This window comes from Nerophis ophidion, linkage group LG11 (genome assembly GCF_033978795.1).
Source record: "Nerophis ophidion isolate RoL-2023_Sa linkage group LG11, RoL_Noph_v1.0, whole genome shotgun sequence".
In the NCBI taxonomy this organism is placed as follows: domain Eukaryota; kingdom Metazoa; phylum Chordata; class Actinopteri; order Syngnathiformes; family Syngnathidae; genus Nerophis; species Nerophis ophidion.
In genome coordinates, this window is record NC_084621.1 from 68,715,880 (window position 1) to 68,731,374 (window position 15,495).

Below are 15,495 nucleotides of genomic sequence, written 5' to 3' on the forward strand. Positions count from 1 at the left end.
CACAGATCCTACATCAGGGCAAGGAAAAAACTCAACCCAATGGGACAATAAGAAACCTGGGAGGGGACCACAGATGTAGGAACCCCCCCTGGGCGACCGGTGCAAGGGACGTTGAATGGATCAAGCAAAGGCCTGGGCAATTATTTTGACTCCGGGGCCACATTTAGAGAAAAAACATGTGTCTGGGGTGTGGTAATTCCAAGAAACACAGGGTTGTTTCTTTCAGGTCTTTATTGTAGACTTCCAACATGAGAAATCTGACAAACACAACACAACATGCACTTTTAAAGTGTCTCCCAGGAGAACAAACCACACCCCTTCTGCTGGGTGTGAGCATGGTCCTAGTGCCCGCCACAGGGGGCCGCTTATCTATTTTTTAGGAACACAAATACAAAACCTCACAATAATGTCTGATTGAATGCTAAAAACGTGATGACAGAATGCCTTAAAAAAACAATGGAATTTTGAATTTTTCTATGAACGATAAAACACTGAATATTGACAAAATATGAACGCCACAAACCCTTTCGATCAACATATTTTACAATCAAGTGAGACGCAACAGAAATGCAATAAACAGTGACATATGAACGTGAAGAGTACAACATGAACCCGCCTACAATCTGATACATCACTAAGCTTTACAACTTTTTTGTGAAAATCTCCTTCCGTTGTCTGTGGAAACGCTTTCCGTCCACACTGCTTAGTGTCTTGTCTGAGCTGCTGTGACGTATATTACCATAGTAACTAATTAAATAACCATAGTAACTAATTGGATTACTGTAGTAACTAATTCGATTACCATAGTAACTGGTGTATCATCCAAAAGCACAGATTCCAACCATTGAAATACTAATATGGCAGCTACACTTTATATCCATCCATCCATTTTCTACCGATTGTCCCTTTCGGGGTCGCTGGAGCCTATCTCAGCTGTGTTTCGGATGGAAGGCAGGGTACACCCTGGACAAGTCGCCAACTTTACATCTTGAACATCTAAAACATTAATTTGAGAATATCCGGCGGGCCAGATTGAAAAGCTTAACTATGTGGCCCCCGGGTCTTAATTTGCCCAGGTCTGATGTAGCATAATATTGTGAGAGTCCACGCTGTCACATTCAGTTCAAATGCCGCTGCTACACACAGGTAGATGATAGTCAGCTTAAAAAGAATCACAAATAAGGAAGCAACACCACACAAAAGCTTGTAACGCTACAATATTTCCTCCGAGTCCCCAAAGTCCCGCACGCTAATAAGAGTTAGTGTTAGTTTGAAGTGATTACTAATATTTAAAATGTTAAAGGACTTTTCTAGTATACAATTGATGGATGTACTGAGTGTAAGTGTAATGAACAGAAACACAGTGTGGGGTATTAACAAGAGCTTTACATAACGACTGCATAGTTGATTTGTTTAAGACCTAAAAAGGAGGTGTTGATAAAATACTTCCCTGCTGTGAGATGTTATATTATGATGTTGCTGGTGTGCAACCTCTTGTGCTAATAAAAATGTGAGTAAAAAATGATTTTTTCCCATTTTTTTATTCACTTAAATTACATAGAGAACTGATAAGAGTACCGATTATGAACTGATAATGAATGTTTTATGTGAGCTTTTAACTTTTAATGTCAGGCTTGTCCCTGACAATTTGGTTTTGTTTTAGTTTTTCCTCTGTGTATGTCTTTGTTGCCTGTCAGCACTTTTATTTTGGTCATTTCCTGCTTTTTTCCCTGAGCGCTGTTTCCACTAAGTTGCAGCTGATTGCCACCTGGCCACACCTGGTGTCAATCAGCCCGCTCTTATTTAAACCTGCTTTGTCCTCCAGTCAGCGCTGGATTATTTGTCACTACTACCTGTCAATGTCATTATTACTTATCGTTGAAGCTTTGTCTACTTCGGTTCACTCTGCTCATGCCATAGTTCCTTCGTGTCACAATAAGTGTTTTTGTTAATAGCCAAGTTTGTTCTCCGCTTTGTGCGCGCCTTTTGTTTGGTTTTGTTTTAGTGTTAAATGAGATCATGTTTTCTTACTCAATGCCTGCCACCTTCTCTGCATCTTGGGGTTCGTCACCAACTCAATGTGACAACTTTGAGATTAAAAAATAAAAGTAAATTGTTATTGTTGTTAATATATTGGTATCAAGAAATTCATAACAATATAAATCCCTGGTTTTAACACCAGTCTTAATACCTTTTCCCGTTCATGATGTTACTGTCATTATTAATCAGTATTTTTTTACTGCTGCACCGTGCAAAGGTTTTTGGCCCCCATTAATTCTGATCCAGGGCCGTCCCTATTTTCAGATCACACGCTGTGGGGCCCCCCGATAAACATTCACATGTGAAATGGCAAAGAGTGACAGGGTGCATTCATATGGAATTTTACGGCAAACGTATTCCGAGCCCCTTCCCGCTCCTTCATTGTTCAGATTATAATGCCACATTTCCACAGTTAATTTTTGATTGACCCCCGTGGCGCACAGTGTTTGTGCTGGGCTGGTAAACAGATGTACTAGGGCCAAAATGTGTTAGGAACTTATATGGTGGTAGTTGTAGGCCTGACCCCAGGATGCAGAGACCAGAAGCAACGTGCGGGTAAAAAAGATTTATTGAGCAACAAAGACCAAAAGGCACACCATGAACATTATGTAAGGACTGGTGGGCATCGTGGTGCCGGGTTCGATTCCCTCGAGGATGCGTCAAACGAAGAACACAACAAAGGTAGGATCTAAGAAATTTATTAACAAAAAGTGAGCTCTGAACAAAAACACTGGAGCTAATAAAAAGGGAAACAAAAGACGTTAGCGTGAAAGCTAGGAAATATAAAGAATTAAGACTTGGCACGATGGCACAAAAAGTACAAACAAAGATGATTAGCAGGTGAGCTAAAGATGACAATAGGGTGGCTTAGTTAATGAGCTAGCAAGAAAACATACCTGACGTTACTTGTTGCATGTGAGCAAATTATCAAAAATCCAGACGTACATGCGTTTGTTACGCCTCGTCTCGATTACTGTAACGTATTATTTTCGGGTCTCCCCATGTCTAGCATTAAAAGATTACAGTTGGTACAAAATGCGGCTGCTAGACTTTTGACAAGAACAAGAAAGTTTGATCACATTACGCCTGTACTGTATATACCTTTATATACATATATACATACATATATACCTGTACTGGCTCACCTGCACTGGCTTCCTGTGCACTTAAGATGTGACTTTAAGGTTTTACTAATTACGTATAAAATACTACACGGTCTAGCTCCATCCTATCTTGCCGATTGTATTGTATCATATGTCCCGGCAAGAAATCTGCGTTCAAAAGACTCCGGTTTATTAGTGATTCCTAGAGCCCAAAAAAAGTCTGCGGGCTATAGAGCATTTTCCGTTCGGGCTCCAGTACTCTGGAATGCCCTCCCGGTAACAGTTGGAGATGCCACCTCAGTAGAAGCATTTAAGTCTCACCTTAAAACTCATTTGTATACTCTAGCCTTTAAATAGACCTCCTTTTTAGACCAGTTGATCTGCCGCTTCTTTTCTTTCTCCTATGTCCCCCCCTCCCTTGTGGAGGGGGTCCGGTCCGATGACCATGGATGAAGTACTGGCTGTCCAGAGCCGAGACCCAGGATGGACCGCTCGTCGGGACCCAGGATGGACCGCTCGCCTGTGTATCGGTTGGGGACATCTCTACGCTGCTGATCCGCCTCCGCTTGAGATGGTTTCCTGTGGACCGGGACTCTCGCTGCTGTCTTGGATCCGCTTGAACTGAACTCTCGCGGCTGTGTTGGAGCCACTATGGATTGAACTTTCACAGTATCATGTTAGACCCGCTTGACATCCATTGCTTTCGGTCCCCTGGAGGGGGGGGGGGGGGGTTGCCCACATCTGAGGTCCTCTCCAAGGTTTCTCATAGTCAGCATTGTCACTGGCGTCCCACTGGATGTGAATTCTCCCTGCCCACTGGGTGTGAGTTTTCCTTGCCCTTTTGTGGGTTCTTCCGAGGATGTTGTAGTCGTAATGATTTGTGCAGTCCTTTGAGACATTTGTGATTTGGGGCTATATAAATAAACATTGATTGATTGATTGAGTTGCGTGAGAGCAAATTTATGGACCCAGACTGAACAAAGAAAAGAGGAAGGCTTATATAGGGAGTAATCAAGGAGAACCAGGTGTGTGTAGAAAACGAGGAGCAGGTGAAAGCAATGTGTAAACATGGTAACGGACTAAACAGGAAGTGAGTGGGTCAGAAGAGAATGAAACAAAGATGGAAAAATAAACATGTGAAGATCCGAGTCACGGATCGCAACACATTAGTCGCATTAGAATACACCAATATACCTGATTCTGATTACCGTATTTTTCGGAGTATAAGTCGCTCCAGAGTATAAGTCGCACTGGCCGAAAATCCATAATAAAGAAGAAAAAAAACATTGATACGTCGCACTGGAGTATAAGTCGCATTTTTGGGGGAAATGTATTTGTTAAAATCCAACACCAAGAATAGACATTTGAAAGACAAATTAAAATAAATAAAGAATAGTGAACAACAGGCTGAATAAGTGTAGGTTATATGAGGCATAAATAACCAACTGAGAAGGTGCCTGCTATGTTAACCTAACATATTATGGTAAGTGTCATTCAAATAACTATAACATATAGAACATGCTAGAAGTTGAATACACCTCACGGTGATGCTTGGACACGTCATCAGTGATAAACCCGGGGTCATAGGGTGTTTCGGGTCTTTAATCATCAGACACCCTCGCCCGGGCGACCCAGCCGGGGGTGATCAGACCCCGGCCTGTGTCCAAGTAGCGCACCACGGATCCCCCCTACGGATCCACAGCCACCGGGAGGCTTTTTCTGCGGCCTCAAGGATGTTCTTGGTGGCTTTTCTAGATTGCAGTCCTCTAATGCCAAGGATTCTGAACACACGCTGTAGTGAGTGACCAGCAAAACCCCTGCACCCAATTTCGACTGGTTCGCAGCGGGCTCTCCAGCCGTTACTCCGACACTCTGCAGTGAGCTCAGCGTATTTGGACCTCTTTCGCTCATTTGCTTCGTCAATCCGCTCCTCCCAAGGGACAGTCAGCTCCAGTAGCACCACTTGCTTGGTTGACTCCGATGTTAACACCATGTCTGGGCGGAGTGACGTGGTAGCGATGTTGGCCGGGAACTTCAGTTGCCTTCCCAAGTCAACATGGAGCTGCCAGTCACGAGCGGTGGCGAGGAGCCCTCCTGAGAAGTTGGGCTTGCGGTTTGCCTTCTGTCCTGCTCTGATGAAGGTGATTGACTCCTTCGGGGCGGCCTGGGACTTGCTGTTAAGTATCGCTGCGCAGATAGAATCCGCCAGGGCTTTTAAAACTTGGTCGTGGCGCCAGCGATACCGCCCCTCCCCTAGTGCCTTTGGGCAACAACTCAGGATGTGCTCCAAGGTGCCCCTCCTCTGGCACAGTTTGCACTCCGGAGTGTCTGCTAGGCCCCAGGTGTGCAGGTTGGCGGGGCATGGGAGGACATCATACACAGACTGGATGAGAAATTTTGTGCGTAGAGGTTCAGCTCTCCAGAGCTCTGCCCAGGTGAGTTTTCGAGGTTCTGCATGCTCCCACCTTGTCCACGCCCCTTGTTTGGACATGCCGACCATCCGGCAGCAACGTTCTTCCTCCACCTCTGCACGGATCTCCTCTTGGACCAGTTGGCGCTTCTCCTTGCCACGGGCCTGGTCAAAGCGTGGTTTTGGAAAGCTGCCGAGGCCTGCCCTCCCCCTTGCCACAGTACCCAGCAAGGTTTTGTGCCTCAGCCGCGCCTCTGCTCTGCTTACAGCTTCTTGTGCCTGCCACTTCCTCCCGGTCTTAACAATGATTCCTGCCGAAGCGACCTTGACATCTGCGGAGTCCCTGTACATCATTACCTCTCTGGAGCGGGTGACCTTGAATTCTTCCAACAATCCCCTGAGAGGGAGCTGCAACTTGGTGGAATGGCCATAAAGAGCAATGCTGCTTAAGGACCGAGGGAGCCCCAGCCATCTCCTTAGGAACTGACTGATGGTCTTCTCTAATACCACAACCGTCGTCATTGGTACCTCGTAGATTAACAGAGGCCAGAGTATTCTAGGCAAGACTCCGTGTTGGTACATCCAGGCTTTGAACTTTCCTGGGAGACCAGATTTGTCAATGGCTGTGAGCCATGAGGTCAGGTCGCTCTTTGTCTGCCGCAAAGCCTCTGCGTCCTTCAGGGAGCTATGAAAGATCTTGCCCAGGCTCTTTACAGGTCTTTCGGTCACCGTTGGAATCAAGGACCCCCCAACTGTAAAGCGGAAATGGTCGGCCACTTTACCTTTCTTTAGGACCAGAGACCTGGACTTTGCTGGCTTGAAGCTCATCTTTGCCCATGTGATGAGCCCTTCAAGCCCCTGGAGGAGCCACCTGCACCCAGGCACAGATGTGGTCATCACTGTCAAGTCATCCATAAAAGCTCTTATGGGGGGCTGCCGGGTCCCAGATCTTGATTTTGGCCCTCTGCATTCAACCTCCGCAGACTTGACAATCATGTTCATTGCCAAGGAGAAGAGTGACACTGAGATTGTACAACCAGTGATTATGCCCTTCTCCAGGCGGTGCCAGGCAGATGTTACGTGGCTTGAGGAGACTCTTGCGTAGAAGTTGTGGTAGTAGTCCATGATAAGGTTGCAGATCTTCCCAGGAACATGGTGTCTTGTCAGTGCTGTTTCAACAAGTTTGTGCGGGATTGATCCATAGGCGTTGGTTAAGTCAAGCCAGAGAGTTGCCAAATCTCCTTTGCTCTCCCTTGCCTCCCGGATCAACTGCGTCACTACTCCTGTATGCTCCAGGCACCCAGGCACTCCAGGTACTCCCCCCTTCTGGACAGAGGTGTCTATGTAGGCGTTCTTCAAGAGGAACTCGGTTAGTCGTTGGGACAGGATCTTAAAGAATATCTTGCTCTCAACGCTGAGCAGCGAGATTATACGAAACTGCTCGATGTTGCTGGAGTTCTCTTCCTTCGGGATCCAGACGCCTTCCGCATATCTCCACTGGGCGGAGACTTTCCCTCTCCGCCAAATCACCTTCAAGATCTTCCACAGATGCTTGAGGAGCCGTGGACACTGCTTGTAGACCTTGTAAGGGACACCGCTGGGGCCGGGAACCGAACCAGATCTTGCAGCTTTCACAACTTCCTTTACCTCTGCCAGGGTGGGTTCGTCACTGTTGAATTGGGACACTGGATCTGCTGGAGTCACCAGTGCCTCAGAATGGCCAAGCTCTAGATCTCATGAAACATCACTGAAGGTGGCATTGAGATGATGGTCAATCTCTTCTACAGGGCAAGCGAGGTGACCACTTCGCTTCTGGCCCAAAAGCCTCTTAGTGAAGGTGAAGGGGTTGCCAATGAAGGCGCTTCGCTTCCGTGCCCTTTCCTTTCCCCTCCTTCGGTGACATTCGGCCCTCCTCAACGTGATGAGCTTCTTTCTTACGATGCTAGTGAGTTCCGACAGAGGAGGTCTCTCCTCTTCGTTGGCTGCCTTAAACTGACGTCTCAAGGATTTGAGTTCTTGCCTCAACCCGCTTATCTTGACTTCCCGCCGATTGAGTTTTGCCGGGTTTATAGCTGCTCCTTGCTTCTGTTCCACTCCAAAACGCTCACCTCCTATGCTCATTATGAGGGAGCACATGGTTTGGAGTTTCTGGTCAGCGTCACCCTTCGAAATGGATTCCAGGGCTTCATCTACGTCCTCATCCAGCTTGGTCCACTCCTGGCTATTAGCGACAGGCCACTTCACCCGGCGGTGTTCCGATTTTCTGCTTGGTGGGGGGAAACGTGTTGCTTGGAGGTTCCGGGTACTGTGGGTAGACTCCGGACCTGGCTCCTCCTCCGTCTGACCAGGTTCTGCAGCAGGCACAACAGGAACTGTTGCATCGGCTGCCGTTTCTGAGCGTCGCTTCACTTGTTCCCTCCCAAGGCAGGCCATCTTAGTCTGGTGGATCTTCAGACCTCTCGAGTTTTTTGCAGACCTTGCCGCATATGCAGACTGCGCTCGTAATCCGTTGTCCATTTGCTTGGGTCATAACCAGTAAATCCGTCCGGTTGGGATGCTCATCCTCCCCCCCTCTCGGGCATCCCTGGGGGTATTTTCCTGCTATACCTTTACCAAACAATCTGTCACTCCTAATCGATAAATCCGATGAAATCGTCTTCCTCTTGTCGTTTTTTTCCGCATATTTCACTACGTCCGGCTTGTAATCTGCAGTACATGATTTCCTTTTCGGTCCAATTTCTGTTCAGCCCTTCTCAGGTTTTATAAGTTACCGCCAACGAGGAAATGATCCATTTGAATAGCTACGGCAGTAGCATATAGCATATAGCAGTTAGCATTCCTTGACCCATAATGCACGTCTGCCATGACCCTCCTCCGCCGAATTCTTATTGGTTGACGTGTTTGTGACGATTGCCGCCATTTTCTTCGTCTCTTCCGCGAATGAGATAAATTATATTATTTGATATTTTACGGTAATGTGTTCATAATTTCACACATAAGTCACTCCGGAGTATATATCGCATCCCCAGCCAAACTATGAAAAAAAACTGCGACCTATACTCCGAAAAATACGGTAGAAATCAGAGTCAGGTGAGTACCCTAACCACCAAATAAGAGCAGGTGTGGAGAACAGCGGTCAGAAACTGTAATGAAGTCATTAGAAAACAAGAAGTGGAACCAAAATAAGAGCACGAGAAAGGAACACCAAACGGTCATGCAAATTTAAATTTGTTATTTGGCACACAAAAATATACCGAACAATATCATATACATCAAATTGTAAAACACATTCAAGCCTGAGTAAACATGGTCTAAACATTTTTTTCACACATAAAATGTTTTTTTGCAATACAGGGGTGCCCAAAATAAAATTACGTTCAGGGCTTGTGCACTAGTGTAAATTCAAGGACAGGAATACACAAACAGTACGAATCTCATTTCCATCAAATTATGTAGCGAGAATCCTTTAAATGTTGGTGGGGATCTGGAATGTATTATCACAGTTTGAGTCAAAAGGAGATCAAAGCCACAGTCCACCACCCAAAAACATAACGCACTCCTAAAGTAACACCACTCGCAGTTTTTGCAAGGCCAGGGAGACTGATGAATTGGAAAATAATAAAGAAAAGTGCAAATCAATGTTTTCCTGAAGAGCACAACTAAAATATGCCGTTACAAATTCTTGTTGAAAGGCCCTTTTCCGTCATGGGGCCGCACTGTGCGTAGGGCCCCGCTGTCTGTGGGTGGTCCCGGTTTTGTGTGAGGAGGGGCGGGTAAAAATGTCAATTAATAAAAAAACTGGGCGCTTGCTATGTGATTTTACCACAAATATATTCCTAGCCCCTTCCTGCTCCATTACTGCTAAGAATATAATGGCAAATTTCCCTCAACATTGCCAGTGTCACCTTAGAGCTGGTCTTGTAAGGCAGAGCTTTGTCAGGAAGGCTCGCAAATTTATGTTTTAATTATGTCAAAGTTGTATATTAGAAACAAAAAATATGTATTTTGAACAAATCTTTCCCATGAATTTGTTCCAGCCATCCATTTTCTACCGCTTGTTCCTTTATGGTCACGGGGGGCGCTGGTGCCTATCTCAGCTACAATCAGGCGGCAGGCGGGGTACACCCTGGACAAGCCGCCACCTTATCGCAGGGCCATGAATTTGTTTGTTAGTAGAAAACCTGCATCAAATCAAAATGATCGTATTTTCCGGGCCATGGGGCGCACTGCCGATGAATGCTCTATTTTCTGTTACGCCGTACGCGCAGTCTGCTTTTCCTTCCTGGATCTGAGTGTCACAGTTCATCATCTGACTGCTCGCCGGGACACGCTGAGCGCAGCACGCCCACACAACGAAAAGCCTGCACTCAATTGCTAATCTGCACACCTGGTATTGATGAGGGCGAGCTGGATAAAAGACCAGTGGACCCAAGGAATGGGCGGGAACTTAGTAGTTTTCATGGTGTACCTACTACCCTCCTATGCCTGTAAAGTGAGCTATGCGTCTCACTTTTCCCCGGATCTCCATCTTACTCCGACTGCCTCCTTCGTTCCTCGACTCAGCGCTCGCCCCTAAATTCTGACGCCTCTCTCTCATCCCTGATCATCTGCCTGACCCCTCGACTTCCTCGTATCTCGTTCAACACTTTGGTAACACACACTTCAGTTAAACTCTACACATAGTCTTAAACCGTACACACTCTTGAGTTTTGTCACACTTCATTTCCTTAGTTTAAATTTGTTAGTATTATTTATTATTCTTATTATATATAGATTGACTATATATATATATATATATATATATATACAAATTTATTGAATATTACCACATTGTGGTGTCTGTTTGCCGTCACCTCCCCTTAGTCAAAACATAACATTTTCGATCTATTTTCATTTACAAGACGCACTGGATTATAGGGCGCATTAAAAGAGTCATTTAATTTTTTTCTAGATTGAAAACACTTCCTTGTGGTCTACATAACATGTAATGGTGGTTCTTTGGTGAAAATGTTGCATAGATAATGCTTTACAGACCATCTTTAAGCCGCTTTCCGACAGTCACTTCGCCATTTGGTGGACGGTCTTATTTACGTGGCTCACCTTCGGCAGCTTCTTCTCCCCGTCATCTTTGTTGTAACGGTGTAGCGTGCAAGGACGGGAGGGGAAGAAGTGTCAAAAGAAGGAGCTACCAGTTTTAATGGAAATTCAGACTTTACTTAAACCAATAACGCAGCATCTCATCCGCCGGAAATGTGTCCCGAGAAAAACCGTCCCACCGGAACGCTCTAATAATTAAAGTTTCTTGGGTGAATAATGTAAACTCACTACACCGGTATGTTTTAGCACTTTCATGGCAGGTATTAGTAAGAACTGTACACTACTTTATATTAGAAATGGCAACAGCAGAGGATGAACGTCCCATAACAAAAAGATGGAGAAAAAGGAGAAGCTTATCGACTTCGGGGTCATCATGGACTACAAAGGCGGACTCGCACAATTTTTCAGGACTTATGTAGATCCAAAATAGACATCAGCAGGTACCAGATGGTAGGAAAAGTTGCTTTTGCATAATTTTGCAAAATAAAATGGCAGATAATGTCTTACTTTATACACACACCATAATTATACTTGTATGTTGAAGCACAGTACAATCCATCAAGCGGTGCGGCTTCATAGCTTACTAAAGTCGTACTAAAACATTTTGATGGATTTTTGAGCGCCGTGTGTAATGTTCTATATTATCAATGGAACTTTACTTGCAGTCTACACGTATATCTTGTGTGTGACTGCGATTATAGTGCAGTTTACACATATCTCTTATGTTTGACTGCCATCTACTGGTCACACTTATCATTACACCATGTACCAAATAAAATAACTTTGAGGTCGGTAAGCAAAACCAGAATTATTCCGTCCATTAGGTGCACTGGGTTATAAGGCGCACTGTTGAGTTTTGAGAAAGAAAAAATACTTAAAATGCGCCTTATTGTCTGGAAAATACGGTAAATTCGGTTAAGAATATTCTTTTTTTTTTTTTTTTTTTAATATGAAAAAAATTCTAATGAGACTCCACATAAATTTTTGGTTAGGTCTCCAGTTTTGGGTCAGGGTGGCCCTGATTGTCCTGATTGTTTTATGTAAGCGCCATGTGTCCTTGTTGCAATGCTGTTGCGTAAATCCTAATCTGAAAAAAAGCCAGTTTTCCAGATACTTCCATGACCTCTGACCTGCAGACTACCCACCCTGTCCCTCATCAATACCACCAGTGACATTATGACGCACACCAGACTCTCAGCAAGTGCGAGAGTGAGGTCAAAAAACTGGCTGACGACAAGAGCAATGTGTTTTTGGGCGTCTAATTAAATTTGTATTGTTGGCTAATCCAAGCTGGAAGGCTTACTTCAAATCAAATGCAAAGGGTTGATTTACTAATTATATTATCTGTTTGGATTTGTAACTCTTCCGAAACTTTCCCGGATAACGCGTCCGTTTTGTAGAAAGCCAATTTGCACTTTCTTGTGGTTGAGAGTACGCACGGGGGGCCAAAGGGTCTTGTAGGGGTGAGAGTGGGGCTCAAATTGTATTATGCAAGTGTTTTCACAGGATAAATGAGTTAGCTCATAAAAAAATAACACTTTTTTTTTTAAGACCATGGCAGTCTTCCCACTAAGGGAAGGGTGTGTGTCCACATATTCCAACCTCGTGGTGCAAGTACTGTACAAACATGTTGATGCTCCTGACCGTTCCAACTCATTTGTTGTCAGTTATCGGCCTCTTTCCTCCACGCAGTTGTTGATTTTATTCAGATGTGGGTAGAGTAGCCAGATATTGTACTCGAGTAAGAGTACTGTTACTTTAGAGACGTATTACTCAAGTAATACAGTAACAGTTCGAGATGCTACCTCAGTAGAAGCATTTAAGTCTCACCTTGAAACTCATCTGTATACTCTAGCCTTTAAATAGACCTCCTTTTTAGACCAGTTGATCTGCCGCTTCTTTTCTTTCTCCTATGTCCCCCCCTCCCTTGTGGAGGGGGTCCGGTCCGATGACCATGGATGAAGTACTGGCTGTCCAGAGTCAAGACCCAGGATGGACCGCTCGCCTGTATCGGTTGGGGACATCTCTTCGCTGCTGATCCGCCTCCGCTTGAGATGGTCTCCTGTTCACGGGACTCTTGCTGCTGTCTTGGATCCGCTTGAACTGAACTCTCGCGGCTGTGTTGGAGCCACTATGGATTGAACTTTCACAGTATCATGTTAGACCCGCTCGACATCCATTGCTTTCGGTCCCCTAGAGGGGGGGGGGGGGGGGGGTTGCCCACATCTGAGGTCCTCTCCAAGGTTTCTCATAGTCAGCATTGTCACTGGCGTCCCACTGGGTGTGAATTCTCCCTGCCCACTGGGTGTGAGTTTTCCTTGCCCTTTTGTGGGTTCTTCCAAGGATGTTGTAGTCGTAATGGTTTGTGCAGTCCTTTGAGACGTTTGTGATTTGGGGCTATATAAATAAACATTGATTGATTGATTGAAGTAAAAGTAAGGAGTAGTCACCCAAATATTTACTTGAGTAAAAGTAAAAAGTTGTGAAAAAAACTACTCAAGTACTGAGTAACTGATGAGTAACCTGTTTGTTTAATGAAGGCAACAAGTAATGCACAAAAACATAAAAATAGCAATGAACAAATTCAGAGCCAGGAATATCTCTTAAAGGGGAACATTATCACCAAACCTATGCAAGCGTCAATATATACCTTGATGTTGCAGAAAAAAGACCATATATTTTTTTAACCGATTTCCAAACTCTAAATGGGTGAATTTTGGCGAATTAAACGCCTTTCTGTTTATCGGTCTTTTAGCGATGACGTCAGAACGTGACGTCACCGAGGTAACACACCCGCCATTTTCATTTTCACATTACAAACACCGGGTCTCAGCTCTGTTATTTTCCGTTTTTTCGACTATTTTTTGGAACCTTGGAGACATCATGCCTGGTGGGTGTGTTGTCGGAGGGTGTAACAACACTAACAGGGAGGGATTCAAGTTGCACCACTGGCAAGAAATCTGCCGCCAGACCCCCATTGAATGTTCCAGAGTGTCTTCACATTTGACCGGCGATGCTAAGACAGACATGGCACAGAGATGTATGGATAACCTGCAGATGCATTTGCAACCATTAAGTCAACCAAATCACAAAGGTGAGTTTTGTTGATGTTGTTGACTTATGTGCTAATCAGACATATTTGGTCACGGCATGACTGCCAGCTAATCGATGCTAACATGCTACGCTAATCGATGCTAACATGCTATTTACGCTAGCTGTATGTACATTTGAAACTAGATACCCACATTTAATGCGAATCAAACACTTACCAATCGACGGATTTAAGTTGCTCCAGTGTCACAAGATGCGAAAGTCCTGATCGTTTGGTCCGCACATTTTACCGGCGATGCTAATAAGGCAGCCATGCTATGGGCCACTTCATTAGGTACACCCACGCTATGGCCGAATAGCGTCAATAGCTATTCGCTCAATTTCTTCTTCAATTTCGTTTTCGCTATCCGCCTCCATACTCCGACCATCTGTTTCAATACACGCGTAATCTGTTGAATCGCTTAAGCTGCTGAAATCCGAGTCTGAATCCGAGCTAATGTCGCTATATGTTGCTGTGGTAACCGCCATGTTGTTTGTATTGGCAGCCCTGTATGACGTCACTGGGAAATAGACAGTCGCATCGCAAATAGCACAAAATCAAGAACTTTAAAGCTTTTTTCGGGATATTCCGGTAAAATATTGAAAAAAACTTCAAAAAATACAACAAGCCACTGTGAACTGATTTTAATTGTTTTTAACCCTTTTGAAATTGTGATAATGTTCCCCTTTAAGCAACTAAAACAATAATATACATGAAATAATATATATTTGGTTTTACACTATATTGAAAAAGAATTTGAAAATGAATTTTACCTTTACAACCACATTATACTATTGGCTAAGTTTTATATTCATGAATGTAAATTTCTCAATACCCGACATGTTTCTTGTGCCTTTAAAAAAGATTTAGAACTCTACATTTAAACACTCTACCTCTAACAACCAAAAAGCTGTGAAAACTATGATGCTGTGTTCCAAATTTAAGTTATTTACTGAGATTGAGTGAACATATATATATACATATATATATATATATATATATATATATATATATATATATATTTGTTCGAGATGCTACCTCAGTAGAAGCATTTAAGTCTCACCTTAAAACTCATTTGGAATACTCTAGCCTTTAAATAGACCCCCTTTTTTAGATCAGTTGATCTGCCGTTTCTTTTCTTTTTCTCCTCTGTCCCACTCTCCCTTGTGGAGGGGGTCCGGTCCGTTGGCCATGGTTGAAGTACTGGCTGTCCAGAGTCGAGACCCAGGATGGACCGCTCGCCTGTGTATCGGCTGGGGACATCCCTGCACTGCTGATCCGCCTCCGCTTGGGATGGTTTCCTGTTGGCTCTGCTGTGGACGGGACTCTCGCAGCTGTGTTGGATCCACTATGGATTGAACTTTCACAGTATCATGTTAGACCCGCTCGACAGCCATTGCTTTCGTCCTCTCCAAGGGGGTGTGGGGGGTTGCCCACCTATGAGGTCCTCTCCAAGGTTTCTCATAGTTATCATTGTCACCGACGTCCCACTGCGAGAACAAGAGGGGGATAAGACAGAGAGACAACAACATGTACAGTAGTCTAATCTATTCATTTATTTATTTATGTATATTTATATATATTTATTTATTTTATATATATATTTATATATGTTTTACATATATTTATTTTATCATATATGCACCTTATTGCTTTTTTTTTTTCATCCTGTACTACCATGAGCTTATGTAACGAAATTCCGTCGTTATCTGTGCTGAAAAGTTCACATTTGAATGACAATAAAAAGGAAGTCT

The 15,495-nt window shown here is 44.2% G+C and overlaps 1 pseudogene; it reads right to left on the reverse strand.

Moving 5' to 3' along the window:
* Window positions 1-4,686: 4,686 nt before the first annotated feature.
* On the reverse strand, window positions 4,687-7,986 carry LOC133561482 (uncharacterized; annotated as a pseudogene).
* Window positions 7,987-15,495: the final 7,509 nt, after the last annotated feature.